Source organism: Gallus gallus, chromosome 21, assembly GCF_016699485.2.
Source record: "Gallus gallus isolate bGalGal1 chromosome 21, bGalGal1.mat.broiler.GRCg7b, whole genome shotgun sequence".
In the NCBI taxonomy this organism is placed as follows: domain Eukaryota; kingdom Metazoa; phylum Chordata; class Aves; order Galliformes; family Phasianidae; genus Gallus; species Gallus gallus.
This window is the reverse complement of record NC_052552.1, coordinates 3,174,827-3,189,559: the sequence shown is the minus strand read 5'-3', so window position 1 is coordinate 3,189,559 and position 14,733 is coordinate 3,174,827. Positions and strand designations below refer to the sequence as shown.

Here is a 14,733-nt window from a genome sequence, read left to right as displayed (position 1 = left end):
ACAGTGCTTCTTCAGAAAGTAGTAGGAAAGTAAGCTGCATCTCATTTAAATGTAGCTCTTACAAACCAGTACGTGGTTCAGTGGGTGTGTGCAAAAGGCTGAAATACTCCAGCTCCTTTTATTCCTGGGGAAGAGGAAGGGGAGGGCTTCAGAGGAGGAGGTTAAGCAGAAGAGATTAATACTTGCAGTGCAGAAAACCGATTGATCCTTCTGTGATCTCCGATTTTCTGTTTGAAGTCCGGCCAGATCTGTTCTGTGCGTGGCTGGATGTTCCTCAGCTTGGGTAGCCTTTCTCTCCAATCTGTGCTTTCGTTATAAAAGGTATTGTAAATTTAGCAAGTAACGGATCAATGCGGGAAGATCTATTTGGGTAGTATCGCGTGCACATCCCTCTGTGATGGCTGCTTAGATCTCATGGTCACCCATTCCTGCTTGCACGGATCAGACTGAGGGGCAGCCATCCATAGCGGTGTGATGCCTGCAGCTGTGGCTGCACACCTCTGTTCAGAAGGGCTGGAGCTGCTGGAAGGGTTTGTCAGAGGGAACTTGCAGAGCGTGGTGTGGCTGATACACTTGCTGCAGTGATTTGATTACTTATGAATTGGGATAAATTGGCTGCCGGGATGGGCTGTAAGTGCTGTCTCTACAGCACGATGCAACTGTATTCTTTTTTTTTATTTTATTTTTCTTTAAACTGGTATCAAAACCAACCTCTGCATCTCTGGGGACTGAGCACTGCAGAAGCTTGTGCTGGAGGTTCTCACGTTAGTGAGGAGCTGCTTAGAGATAAGGGTGTGCAAAATGCCTGACATCAGCGGGCAGCACTGGGTAATGAAATGCATCCCGTCCTCTAAGAGACGCACCTGAAGATCTCCCTATGCCTGCAGCTCTGCTCCCAACCCCTCCAGCAGCTGTGTTGCCATCAGTTGCACTTGGCTGTTACTGTTTGTTGCCTCTATTCCTGGAAAGGCAAAGCCTGTTACAGTCTTGTGTTTTTTTTTTTGACAGTACTGCTGCCCACACTTCTGTTTTGCTAACTCGGCTGTCTGAAACTTGATGCTCTCTTGTAGGAGGGGAAAATATTTACAATGCATTTAGCTCTCAGTGAAGTGTCACAGCTTAAAGAAATGTGCATTAGCTCACCAGGTTTAATTTGGCTAGCTTGTCCACACGTCATTTTTTCCCTCCAGCATGGGGCTTCTTGCTGTTTTCATGGTGTGGGAAGAGTCCCCACAGGGCCTTTGGTCATGGCAGAGTCTAATCCAAAAGGAGTTGATGGGAGAAATGTACTGGTTTGGACAGTGTGCTCCTCAGTGGGAGGAACGTTACAGCTCACCTATGCTCTTTATTCTGTGTGTGTTGGCTTTGTTCATTAGAGGTATTTGTGCTTTTCAGGAGCATTTCTGTTGTTACTTGCAGTGATGATGAGGCTCAGAGTTAGACAGCTGAAGATGAGAAAAAGGGTTCAGGGCTGGGGTTAGGAGAGGGGCTGTTTCTGTATCAGTAACAGGCTTGGTGGCTGGCACCTGGTGTGATACGCTGCCTGGGATAAAAATCAGTGGGGGGAACAGCTTTCTGGAGGCTGTCACACAGCTTGAAATGCCTCTGCCTGGCTTTGGCAGAACAGGGCTGAACCGTGGGGCGACTGCTGGGGGAGCTTGGGGGAGCCCATGGTTGGTATTTGAAGAGCTGACTCTTGAATGTGTATGGGCCTGTCTTCTGACGAGCTTTTAAATGTGAAAGCTCCCCGTGAATTGCAGGCTCTGGTTAAATGATGGCGTGAGGTATCTTTAAAAATAGCAGATGTATTTTGTGTCTGGTCAAATAAGGCTCTTGGCATTCCAAACTTGAATGAAATCTGTGTTGACTTGCATCTGACAGCTCCGATTCTGTGTTACTTGGGCAGGAAAATTGCTTTCCTCCTTCCCCCCCTTGCATTCTGTGGTGGCTTGCAACAATGAGCAATCTTGTGCTGGGTTTGCTGTGGGAGACCCGCATCTGTAACTCTGTAAGCACGCTTCAGTTCAGCAGTTTAAAAATAGCTGCTCTGATGCTTAAACTGAGGCAAATTATAATTTGGGGAAACTAATTTTTCAGCGTGAAACGGTCTGTTGAACGCTTCTGCAGCTCGTTTCTGTGCACTTCAGTTTGCCAGATTAACGGAGCTATTAATAATTGCTGCTCTCGCCTTGTCGGAACGAGAGCTGGTAAGCACAGAGCTGTATGTAGTTTGTGTTTTTAATTAAACTTGTCCTGGGATTATCTCGTATTACCAGTTACCTTCTAGAAGATTACGTTCATAAAAGGTTCATCAGTGGTGAAGTGGAAGAGATTAAAGCGATTGTTGGCACGTTGGTCAAATTATTTGTTGCTTACGCGGCGTTTGTGCTCAGCTTCAATTTGCCAGTAATGGCAGACAAGCAAAATGCAGGCGTCTGAGTTGTCAGTCTGATGTAGCCGAGCAAACCAAGCTGTGCTGGGAAGCACTTGTCTCTTAAATATATAATAATAACAGTAATAAAGGGGGTTCAGTTGTTTTCCCTTTCAGTATTTCTAAAGCAGTTCAGGTTTTGGTGTTTGTGTGGTTGTTTCGTGGTGGTTGTCTTAATGGTGTGATTGGGAAGGTGTTCTATTCAAGAATGGCAAACCCTGCCCTGCGTAAGGCACCGAGGGCACAAATGAGTGTGGAGAGCTAATGAATGTATTCTGGGAAGATTGCTTCAATTACAGCAGGCCTGTAAATCCTCAGTGCTGGGGTCAGGCCTTGTGGAGAACAGAAGGAATCCTGGGCTTAGGTAATGTGTCTGCATCGGATGCTGGGTGTGATGGTACCATCCAGATCTGTTTGGAGTTAACTGTGACGTACACTGGTAACGAATGCAGTGGGTGCTTCTTATCAAAACACATTAACAAGCGTTGCTGCGCTTGAATGCCTTTCGTTGTTAGGGGTTCCCATTCATCCTAAAGCAGTAGAAGTAAATGGCATCCATTCTGTGCTGATATAAACAACTCCTCCATGCTGCACAAACAGTGGTGGTAGTTTGGGTAAACATCTGTTTAGCTTTTAATAATGGGTACCAGGCAGGCTGTGGAACTTTGAGCTACGAGGGGAAAACAAGCACAGGAGACAAGGATCTGACGAGTTTTATGGCCTCTGTGTCTGCTGATACATAAAGGTAACGTATGGGATGAATTCTTACGAGTCAGGTAAGTCGTTAATGGATGTATTAAAACCACAGAGTGCAGTGGAATGTGGTGCTGTAGAAATGCATCGCACTGCGGTCAGGGCCTCATTTGTGAGCTGGTGATGCTGAGGCCGCTGTTCCAAAATGATGATTCTGAAACTTGATGTCAGCACTAACTCCCATACGCTTATCTCAGGTTGGGAGGCGTGTAAGATGACTGGCAGTTCTAATTGATGTTGTGTTAACAGCACGTCCAGTTCAGCTTTGTCTGGCCCCCTCTCCATCCCATAATGGCGGTTGCTGTTTGCTGTTGGCTGAGACACGTGCCCAGCTTGCTGAATGTAGGCTTGTTTGCTGTGACTGCGTTGAGAAGTCCTGTATTGAGTGAGGTGTGTGGGCTCACTGCGACAGCTCACACAGCAGCCATCGTTTGTGGTGTTCTGCTTGGTGCTGGGAATGCACAATCCCTGTCTGTTTAAAAAACAAAGCCTCCTCCAAAAGCAGGCTTTCATCACACAACTTCTGGTGAATGCATCACTGTTTAGAACCAGAACTATTTTCCTGTTCATGCAGATGGGCAAAACGCAGACGCGGTGGCAGTTTGCTCAGTGAAGGAACTGCTGTGGATGGGAAGGCTGAACTTTGAGTTGAGCACGGAGAGCACAGACGTGCCTGAACTTGGTCCTGCTGGTTGTATTGGGCTTTCTGTCTTCCAAATGGAGCAGCTTTGAGAAGAATGTGTCATAGGGGAACATCAAACCCAAAAAAACTAGCATCAGCTCTGCGTTTAGTGTATATGAACTCAATCATTGAGGTTTAGCAAGGCAGAGATTTGTTGGGATTCTAAAATACGTACTGTATTGAATACGTAATGCAAAAGGAAAACCTGTTTTCTTAACATAAGGACGTGAAAATGGAACCAGCTGCAACGTTGTGCCACCCAGCCACTGCTTTGACACTGAGCTCTTAGTGGTACGTTAAAAACGGATGCCTTGTTCTCCTCCTCACCTCCCACTGCACTCTTAATTCTCTTGCAGTTCTCAAAAGTTTTTATAGAACAACTGTTCAGGCTTCTGTGTTTGTTTTTTTTTTTTTTTTTTGTCTAGGCTTATATGGAGTCCAGAGAGTGAGTTTGTTTAGGTAGGGAGATGCTACGAGCAGTTGTGTTCTGTAATTAGTTGAATCTGTGAGCAGGAGAACTGCAGACGTCCATAAGCTCCAACAAAGCCTGTGATAAGGAGTAGGATGTCCCTTGGCTGCAGCAAAATCGTTCCTAGGATCAAGTAAACAATATATGAAACTCAGCTAGTAAAAGGCAAAATAAATGTGTAATTATATCACAAATGCAAGACAGATGTTGGGAACCCAGGGATTATCCAGGGCTGGTATGAAAAGCATGTAACAATCTGATGCTTGTTTGAACCATATGTTAGCTCTCAAATGTGAGTTATGTATCACTGGAACAGTTCAGGATACTAAAAAAACATGTCCCTTTACTTTCCTCCTGAGGGTTAGGGAAGTAGAGGGGTTAAGAGGAGATTTACAGGGCTGTCAAAGTGTCCTGCAAGGACAGGAAACGTTTGAATTGAGCAGGACACAGAGCAGTCACTGTGACAGATCCTTGTGCCCCAATGGCAGCGTGTGAGTAGCTGGGCATGGAGGATCCTGCTGTGTCACTGCTGAGACCAAGGGGCTTCCTACAGCTCCCCACGTGGTTTTAGGTCCAACTGTGAGCTCTTGGTTTTGTTTATAAGACATATAGACTGTGACATGCAGCTATGTTTGCGTTCTTACTGCAGTAGATTTAAGCCAGTAGGAAATGTGTTTTAGGACTGGTCCACGCTGCCCCAAAATAACCCCAGCCAACTTTTTGTCTGCAAGTCATAGAGCCTTTTTATTTTCCTAGGGAAAAGTGCAGCAAGCCTCGTGCTCCAGTTGTCAACCCCAGGTTAAACACACAGTAAGATGACATGACTGAGCGCGCAGCGCTTTCTCTTCTGATGTGTTGTTTGACTCTCGTGTTTGCATACTGGTGTGTTTTGGCAGCTTTATCTTGAAGCGAATAGTTCAAGGTTTCTGAGATGCACTGAGGATTGCTCATTCTGCGTGCGTTGTGCTTTATTGTAGCTCAGTGGCCGTGTTCAATTGAATGACACCAGCACCTGGCCTTGTTGTGAGCGTTTCCCCCTTCCCACTCGCTCTGTTCTGCTCCCTTTTCTTGCAGCAGGGAAGTGGATGCTGGGCAGCCCGAAGCTCTGCTGCAGTAAGGTCTGCTCAAGTGCCTGTTGGCTTCCTGGGGCACTTAGCCTTTCAGAGGGCAAATTAAGGTCAGTACTGAAAACACTGTTTTTGTTTTAGAGTGGTCTATCTACCTGTATCTACCTGGCTAACAGTTAAGAGATCTGGGAGAAAGAGACAGGGAAATGAACGGAAAGATGTCTTTAAAAGAGAAAAGACTGGCCAGATGATGGCCATTCCAGCTTGATTGTCTCTTAGAGCAGCCTTGGGATAGCTACACTGCCTTAAAAGGTCTACTTATGTTGGTGGGCCTTGGAGATGGATCATTTATAAGAAGGGACCCATTTGGTACTCTCTTCAGTTGTGTTTTGATACCGTTATCTTTTGAATTGAACTGTAGGAAATGGTTGCAATGCAACAGAGTGTATGTTGGCTGACCTCCCATACGTGCCTTTGAGGAATAAGAGTGCAATTGGAAGGGCTCGTGAGCACTTCCATTTTACTGCCTTGTGCCCCAGCAATATGCTTGATAGAGCCTTGTGGTATAAAGCAGGGCAGGCCTTACTCTGAACCCAGTGGGATTTTTTTATATCTTGGCCATGCAAAGATCTTTGAGACAGAGGAGCGTTCTGGGCTGTGAGCAGCCACGGTGAAGAAGTCTCTGTAAAGAAGCAAGGAAGGGAATATATGCATACGGCTACTGTGTGTCCTGCTGGCTCCATGATGGGCTGTGCTGCTCTGGAGCAGCGTGAAGGTGGTCAACCAGTGGCAACAGCACCTGCGGGGCCTCCTGGGGAACAACTGAGGACTCAGCACTGGGGAGGTGATTGGTGAGGGCAGACTGAAGCCGGTGGTGTAATGGGTTTGTGCTTCTGAAGTTGTTCTATGACTGTGAGGGAGAGGAATGTGCTTTCAGAAATGGAGTGAATAGTCATGAAAAGGAGGTTATCTGCCTCTTGTTCGAATGGTTCCTTTTGTTGGAGGGGCGTATGTGGTGTTGGGGCAGTCGGGCTGTGGTCATTGCAGAATTCCTGTGCGTTTATTTACTTTGTGACTTCAGACTTGGCCTGCATTCATTTGGATGTCTGTAAGATGTGGGTGTTTGTCCTGAAGGAAGCTTAACATATGTATAGAGGTAGAGCTTCTGGTTGCAAAGGGACTACCTCTGCCAAGTGTAATTTCAGACATATTCTATACCATTATCTCCTCGATTCTTGCATTCTGGCTGTCAGGTTGGCCAGGAAGGTGACCAAGAAGTGAGCTGCTCTCTGAGCTCCTGAGCACAGCAGCCCAGGTAGGAACTGCAGTCTGGAGCCCAGCTTGGCTGTCTGTCAGTGCCAACCAACAGGACTGGTAACTCGGGTTGCCTGAAGCACAGTGGTGCATGGAGCAACCCCCTTCTTGCCAGTCCCAGGTCTTTCAAGTGCAGTACCTGTTTTTCCTGGTGTAAAGCAGGTGGGACAGCAACAGGTGATCAGACAACACAGCATATGCATGTGCGAGGTTATCATAAACAGTCAGAGAACATCAGAAAGCTGTGACACTCCTGCCAGCTGATGAGGGCCTGGAGCTGTTTTGTGCTGTGTGGTAACTTAGTGCGTGTGGGCGTTCTGTTTTGCCCTTTGATAAAGTGGTGTTGGGTAACACAGTGTTGTGGCTCCATGTGTGACCTGTGCTGCAGGAGGGACTGAGATGTCCCAGCTGTGCATTTCGTGTTGGTAAAACACAGGTGCATACGCTCTCACCCCCACCTTTGTGTGTGTGTGTGTATATATACATGTTTGCATAATAAATACCATACAAGGGCAAACGAATGCTCTCTGGATCACTGGGAACATTTGTGCTGCAGCAGTTTATCCTCACCTCCTAATTCTATTTAAGTAAGACGGAAAGTGCTTACTTGGGTCACTTGCCAAGCTTGATCCTTTCCTCATTTTCAAGTACTCTGAGTAATAAAGGCTTGCCTTACCTCCTCACTGCCATTATCACATGGGAACCAGGGAAGAAAAATGCTCTTTTTTTTATATTATTAATTTTAAATTAATAGAACAGGCTGGGTTTCAGAAATACGAACTCGAAGTGATGTGTTCCACCTCCACCTTTACCTTGTCAAATTAACATGATGGCATGTTTCACTTCTTATGCTAAAGAGATTCTGATCTTCAAAGACAACTTTCAAAAAGACACGCTGGTTCAGCCAAGCAGACTAATATTTTAGAAGGAATATTACCGGTAATAAAAGAGACAGAGTTATGATAGTTTGATGCATTAATTTTAATAACTTTTTGTACAGCTCTTGAGTTGAAATGTGTGAAACTGAAGGCAGACGTGGCTCTCAGTTGGAGTGCAGTGTATTTGTACCCGGCGTGCATTTGCCTTGCAGCAGCACATAACCAGGCAGCATGAAGCCCTGTGCACAGTGCTGTAGCAGAGGTGGGAGCCCCACTCCTTAGCTTTGTTTAGGGCTTGCATGGCCTTAAATGGGGATTTTTGTGTCCCGTGGCCTTGACTTGTTGGCCTTGAGTTGATTTCTCACTGTGTATGGCTTATGTGGCAGTGCCTGTGCTTAGGCAGAAGGTGTCTTGTGATAGAGAATTGTTCTAAATGTAGTTGACTGCCTTCAGATAAGCCAATATTTGTAAGTTAATTATGCTTTGAACAAACAATTTTTGGTTCCTTTGTGTCAGTCAGTCCTTGCATTATTAGTTTAATGAGTAATTGCTTTCCCTGTCTGCAGTTTATTTGGTGTGGAATGCAGCAAGTTTGCAAATCGTAAGAATGATATATAATAATTCTGTTGTAAGAAAGCCACAAATAGGGCATGTTTTGTGGTCAGTAACACGTTGGCCTGGAGTGCAGTCCCTGCGGTGTGTTGGTGTGCAGTGCACAGCACGGCAGGTGCAGAGCTGGAGCTGCTAGCTGTGTGCTGGCTGCTGAGTGGAGAAGGGCATCTGCAGTGTGATTCCCCCTGATGTGCGGAAGCAGGCGGATAATTAAGATGGCAAACCTTGGAGATGGAGCATCCCCTCCCTCATTCCTTCGGAAATCAACGACATCACTGAATCAAGGCTTGAAAAGCATGCTCTAAAGCCAGAACAAACACCCTGAAATTTCTATCATAATGGTGCTTTTAAAAGTCCTAAATGTCCTCTATTTAAAATGAAATTCTTTTGTATTAACCTGCTTTCATATGCTAGCTTTCACCAGACTGCAGAATTGCCTGATTTGACTTTCTAATGTAACTGTAATGAATCTTCTGGGAAATGGAGCGATTGAATGCATATCCTCTGCAACTCCATTGTAAAACATTCTGTCAGAACGGGCTGTATTTATATATTTATATTTATTTTAATATGTTTTTGGAGGGGAGAGGTGTCCCAGTCAGGTACGAAAGGCTAAAGCTGGTGTCTTCTCTAGGGAGCAGCCGGAGCTCGGACACCACGGTGTGTGATATCGCCTTAATTAAATGTATTTCCAGCAGCACATACATAAATATGCTGGGTGAGGGTAGCACGGTTATATTAAACTCAGATGTGCTTTTGGAGAGAAAAGAATAAAGATGAAAATTATTGGCCTATAGTCTTGTAATGGGCACAAACAGAGCTGCTGTGTGTTATGCATGAGGAGATAGCAAGGTGAAATATCTGTGAGCCAGATAAAGGCTGCATGCATCTGTGTATAATGGACCATAAGGACACTTCTTCTACAGACGTTATTGTAATATAAGCATTATATTTCGTGCTTTAATGTAGCAGCTGGTGAGCTTTTTCAAGGGGATTTCTGTGATACCAGGCTTTGTGTGTGTGACTGCTATATCCATGGTGTTTGTAATTGCTGTAACGCGGCAGTGTTTTATCCGTGCGAAGGAAATTGAACACTGGAGTTTAATAATGAAGAATTTATTCGTTCAAACCTCCCGTTCTAATTAGCCAGTGCTGCTATTTTGAAATGGTGAGCTGCCATTGGAGCTTCTAAATGGAAGGGTCTTTCATTTAGTGCTGTATAGCTTTGACTTTGAAGATTTCATTCTTTGGGACCCATTGAAGTCCAGTGTGGAAGGTGTAGATTTCCTTTTCATTCTAAGGCAGGGCAGAACTCCACTGCAATGTCGGGCTCAGTGAGTTTGAACTATTTGATTTATTCCTGTGATGTGATGGAGGGCGGAGTGTGTGGTGGGGAGGGTTTTGGTTATGTGGTTTCTTTCCTTCAAGCAAAAGCCGTTTCCTGGATGCAGTGTGTGTGTATGGGCTTTCCTTTATTGTGGTCGGCGCTCGTTTGGGTTTTGTCAGAGGTGTCCAAGGATGAGCTGTGGCTGCACCAATGGCTCCGTTCTGAGCACAGGGCTGGGGCAGGTAGCAGGCTGGGGGCTGCGTGTGGGTCCCAGGTAGGAAGGAGGCATGGGATGAGGTTTGAAACATCGTTAGCTTCTTCGTCATGGGCGACTGTTTTCTTAATAATAGCAGCTTGTGATGTGTTGGAGCATCTGATGGGCCCTCCTGTGAGAGGATGATCGTACTGGAAGGATATCAAACTATGAATCATTTACACTAACCTCTTGTGAAGCACAGCTTGCATTTTTAATGAAGGATGATTGCATTTCATAAACAGACCTTTAAAAATTAAAATAATATTGATCTCCTTTCATTTAGCTCTGTAACAATAAGCTACATGTTTCCTTCTGATAGCTGCGGGATAGATTATTTTTAAAAATGAAATGCATTACACCAAAATACACCCAATTCTCTGAACAGAGGGTATATTTCTGAGATAAATATCTTACCGTGTAGCTCTGCTTGTGCAGAACGTAACCTGTGAACAAAGGACCATGTGGAAATTGTTGCATGCAGCGTATGCAGAGAGAAGGGGAATCCCACTCCAATACCCCGCTGGGCACCCAGCAGCCATTCCTCTCTACTTTCATTCCAGGTCAGCAATGCCGATTACGTGCACCCTTTCCAACCCACCCCCGTGAGTAACCATACTCAAATGCTGTTGCATGCTGTCTGTGGTGGTAACAGTTGAGGTAATTGGCCTTACATCATCTTGATGATTGTATTATTTATTTTGGTTCGTGGCTGTAAAATATGCGTTTTTAGGCTTCTTATGCCCTCCAGGTGGCTGTCACAGTGGGGGATGTGCCATGGCCAACAGGACTGCTGGGCTGTTGGTGTGCAGCTCTTCCTTCAGGCTCTTGCAGAGTGCTATTTAATTATGTGCACGTCTGGGCTGAAGGTACTTGAAGGCTTTAGGCTGATCTGCTCCTGCCTGTGAAATCCAAGAGCAAGTAAAAGCAGAAGCCAACGTTGTGATAGCTCTTTGCAGTAAGTGCCATCAATTTTTAGCTGTCCGTGAGCTTAGGAAATGGTTTGAATCTAATAAATCTGCTTTTGATTTGTAATTGTTTAGGAAGATCCCTTTCTAAACAAAAACTTTGGCTTCCAGATGGTGCATGAAGGGAACTTGGCTTAATTGGACGGCTCTGCTCTGGGCGTTTCAGAACACCTGATCAGCTTGGACGTTTCCCTCAGAGTTCTTCTAGGAACTGAGGCAGTCTGAGGTCATAGAAATCATGCCAGAAATGTTGACCGTCCCCAGCTGGTAAATAGCAGAGGTTCCTTCCAGGCTGAACTGGAAACACAGATCTCTTGCTCTCATCTTCTTCTGCCTCTTGAGTTGGGCAGGTGAAATAAAAGCTGATATGGCACAGAGAACATCATCCGTGGACTCATCCCCATCTTGTGTCTGCGTGTTTCTCCCTTTCTGCTTTCCTGCCGTTCCTCACATCCATTTCCATGGATGGACTCGCATCTTCTTGCCCACAAAACCTCTAAAGCAGGCCAGTGGGCAAAAACAGTCCATGTTTTGAGTCACAGGCTTTAAAATCTGCCTGTTACTGCTTCAGCATCCACAATTTATTGCACGTGTTGCTGGGTGGCTAGCGGACGTGCCGCGTTTACGTGCAGTTTCGCTACCAGTTGTTGCCATTTTGCATTCTGCTTTTGTAATCGCTTTGTATAAAATGGCTTTATTGTTCGCTGATCAGGTGCATCCTGACATAAATAAAACATTGGCAGTAATTGGTTGTGACAGATCTTCAGCGCTCCCTCCTCGGCGGTGTGTGCAGCCCTGACAGCTCCGCAGCAGCAGCAGAGCCCGCTCCTCACGCAGGGACGTCCCCGGGGTAATTGGCTCTGACGGGCACTGGTTGCTGCAATAATACTGATCCATGAGCCTGCGCGAGCTGCATAATGCCTGGAGGATTCTGTACCCATCAATATGTCCTCAGCTTGAATCATTTTTTTTCATAGTCTTTCCGTGGCAGTTTATTAAAAGAAATACTTGCTCCATTTGCGGTGTATTTGGTATCTACACAGCCTTGGCTAGCGTGGCACATGGGAGCGCCGTCCCGCGGTGCTGTGCCTAATGCTGCTGTCTGAATTCCACCTGCCGTGGGTGGGAGATGCTTGCAGTGCAAGGCTCTTGTTTACTCAAGTTTCTTGGTATCAAAATAAAGTGGTAATGAATTGTGATAGTGACCGTGCTCTTGCCACCGCTTTGCTAACCATGATGCAGCCAATGGCCAAGCTAGGGAAAGGCAGAGATGGCTGTGTTCAGTGAGCACCTACAGCTGGCCAGTTAAGCCACCAGGAAAGGCATGGTAACCTGTGTTTGTAGGGAACCTGTTTTCCAGGTTTCCAGTAGTAATAGCTTAGGAAACACTATGCAACAGACCTGGGCTACAATGGCTGGGAAGTACCTATTCCTGAAAGGGATCTCTTGAAGTTGTCTAATCACATGGTAGAGAAGGAGTTTATAGTCAGTGCTGGGCTAAGTGTTTGCTTTTGGTTCCCGTTTTCCCAAACAGCAAACTAATCACATGTTGAGGCGTGAGTGTGTTGTTCAATAGGCAGAGCGCTGAGGCACAGCATTCCCTGTAGCCCTCCTTGGTGTTCTGAAGGAGCAGGCATTGAGGTGTTCCTGTGCCCACTGGATGAGTACGAGGTGCAAACAATTTTCTGAAGTAGCATTTCCTTGGGTTTCAGTAGTTGACCTCCCCTGGAAATGACTGTAATCATTAGAGAAGAAACCGTTCAGGGGCAGAAGGAGCTGCTGGGAAGCTCTGTTTGCTTCAGAAGCTCTCGCAGCAGAGTGGTGCAGTGCAGGAGGTGTCCTTTTCCCCTTTCAAGCTGTTTGTGCCACGAGCGGCCGTGCGGGTTCTGTCCTGCTCTGACAAGCAGAACGTCCCTCCCTGAAGGTCTGGGTCTGTGCTCAGCCCTCCTCATGGCCCGGTGTATTCAGAGGTGAACCTACTGCCTCACTGACGCAGCAGAAGCACTTTCTGTTGAGCGGTTGTCTTCCAGGTGAGCCTTAATCGGAAAACATATTGAAATTTAAAGTAATTCAGGCTTTTTTTTTGTGATGGTATTGATTTTCAGTTTTATTCTCCTTCCAAGAACCCAAAACAGGGAGTATCTGTTTATCAAATTCACCCATTAAACCTTTACGAGTCAAAAATCAAATTGCAAAATGCAATTACAGGGCAATCGATTAACGTAATTATGTGTATATTTGACTAAAACTGGGTTCTGAAACATTACCCTTGGAATTACAAAACACATTATGACAGTAAACCTAGCAAGAAGTATGCTGCTGCTGGGTTGCATCCTGTTGGTTAGGTCTGCTTTCATTGCAAGCTAGCTGTAGCAGTCTGTGCATGGGTTGTATGTCAGGTTTTACTATATGTAAGTGCAGCTTTTATTACTGTGTGTCTCTATTTAGCTTGGCATTGAAGAAGGCAATGTGCTTCTGCTAATGCTGTTAGCAACTGCTCACTGTTGGATTGTTTTAGCTAGAGGGAGTTGCTTCTGCTGTTGGTGTGTATTTGAGGAGGAATGATTTAATTAGAAATGGTCATCTTGCAGTCAGAGTGGCAGAAGGCCCCATCAGAGCCCTGAGGGGCCCCGCAGTGACTGCAAGGCCTGCTTTGCTCTGACCTCCAGCTGAGGTGCGACACGATAAAGGCTGCTGAAGTGAAGGGTGGTTGGGTGAAGCCTGCTCCTTGCGTTGTGTGCTGCTGTGCAGGCAATGTTAAAACCGCTGGATCTGATCCAGATGCTTTTTGATGCAAGCAAGAAGCCAGCAGTGATGGGCGAGGGAAGCTGATCTGCGTGGGATCTGCACCGCAGAGCGGCAATGTGTGGATTGCTGCACTGCCCATCGCCGGAGCATTAACATTGGTTATAATAACTGTCAGTAGAGGTCACAGTCTTGCTGATCCAATGTGAAAGCTACACAATCTTGTTACCAGATACTACAGTGCAGGAAAGAGGATTACATAGCAGCAATGGCTCTTAGCGTATCTTTTATTGCTCTCTGAAGATGGTTGATTTATTTTTCAGGTGTATGAATGACAAAAACCAGACCTTGAGTTAACTGATTATCTTAATAAAATGTATCGTGTAATACTTGAAATGTGCTCTTCTAAATAACCTCATAATGATCCACAAGCTTGTCTTTGCTTAAGAAGATTAAGGAATTAATGTCAAATTACAGCCATAACTGCAAATAGTATGTGCTGTGTGAGAGCCGGTGGACAATTGACAAACATGGAGTATTTTTTGGATGCTTTTCTCCTTAGGGGAAGAAGCAGAGCTGTCACAGATCACGCTGGCATGCAGTGAGTGTGGCCGAGCAAGGAGGGAGCGCTGGGCAGCGAGCCCCAATCCTGCACCGAGCAGGGCTGGCTGTGGGTACAGGCAGTTCTGCACTGCAATGGAAGGTGTCACTTCAGTTCTACATCAGACAGATTTTTGTAGGTCAGCGAAGCCCAGGAAGGCAGCAGTCTTTGGGGCCAGGCTACGTGTGCGGCGGGCTGGCTTTGGTGCGAGGTGGTGATGAAACGCCTAAGAAGCTTGTCTGTTACATAATGCTAATGGAATTATGGTTGGGTAAACACATTAATGGGAAGGAGGGGAAGATGCGCAGACTTGGCGGTGGGAGGCATAAATGTTGCTGCTGAAAGCCGTGGTGTAATTCTTGAATACGTTTTTAATTTCAGCGTAGCTAGTTTAAAAATAGCATCTAATAAGTGGTAGTTCTCCTAGCTGTAAATGGCCTGCCTTCATCGTGCTATTTTGGTCAGGTGAAAGGGAAAGAGAAGTGTGAGGAAATGCCCTCTAGCAAAGGAGGAGAGCCACCGAGAGCACGGATCTGTTGGTTGAATCTCAGGTACTGTTTTGTATGTACGGCGCTTTGCTTCTTTCTGAGCTGTAGTGGCTTCACAGGAAGAAAATGCTTTATGCTAAGAGCT

At 45.8% G+C, this 14,733-nt stretch overlaps 1 protein-coding gene across 2 annotated transcripts in view; it reads left to right on the top strand.

The window, feature by feature from the left end:
- RERE (arginine-glutamic acid dipeptide repeats) overlaps positions 1-14,733 on the top strand; it is a 168,116-nt gene that overhangs the window by 7,900 nt on the left and 145,483 nt on the right. Inside the window, exon 1 of one of the 2 annotated variants that reach the window (XM_046903256.1) lies at positions 127-5,512. The exons of the other annotated variant lie outside the window; for it this stretch is intronic. The gene's annotated coding sequence lies outside the window, so the exon portion shown is untranslated. Of the gene's footprint in view, positions 1-126; positions 5,513-14,733 lie in introns of those variants that run through there. 2 annotated transcript variants of the gene reach the window in all.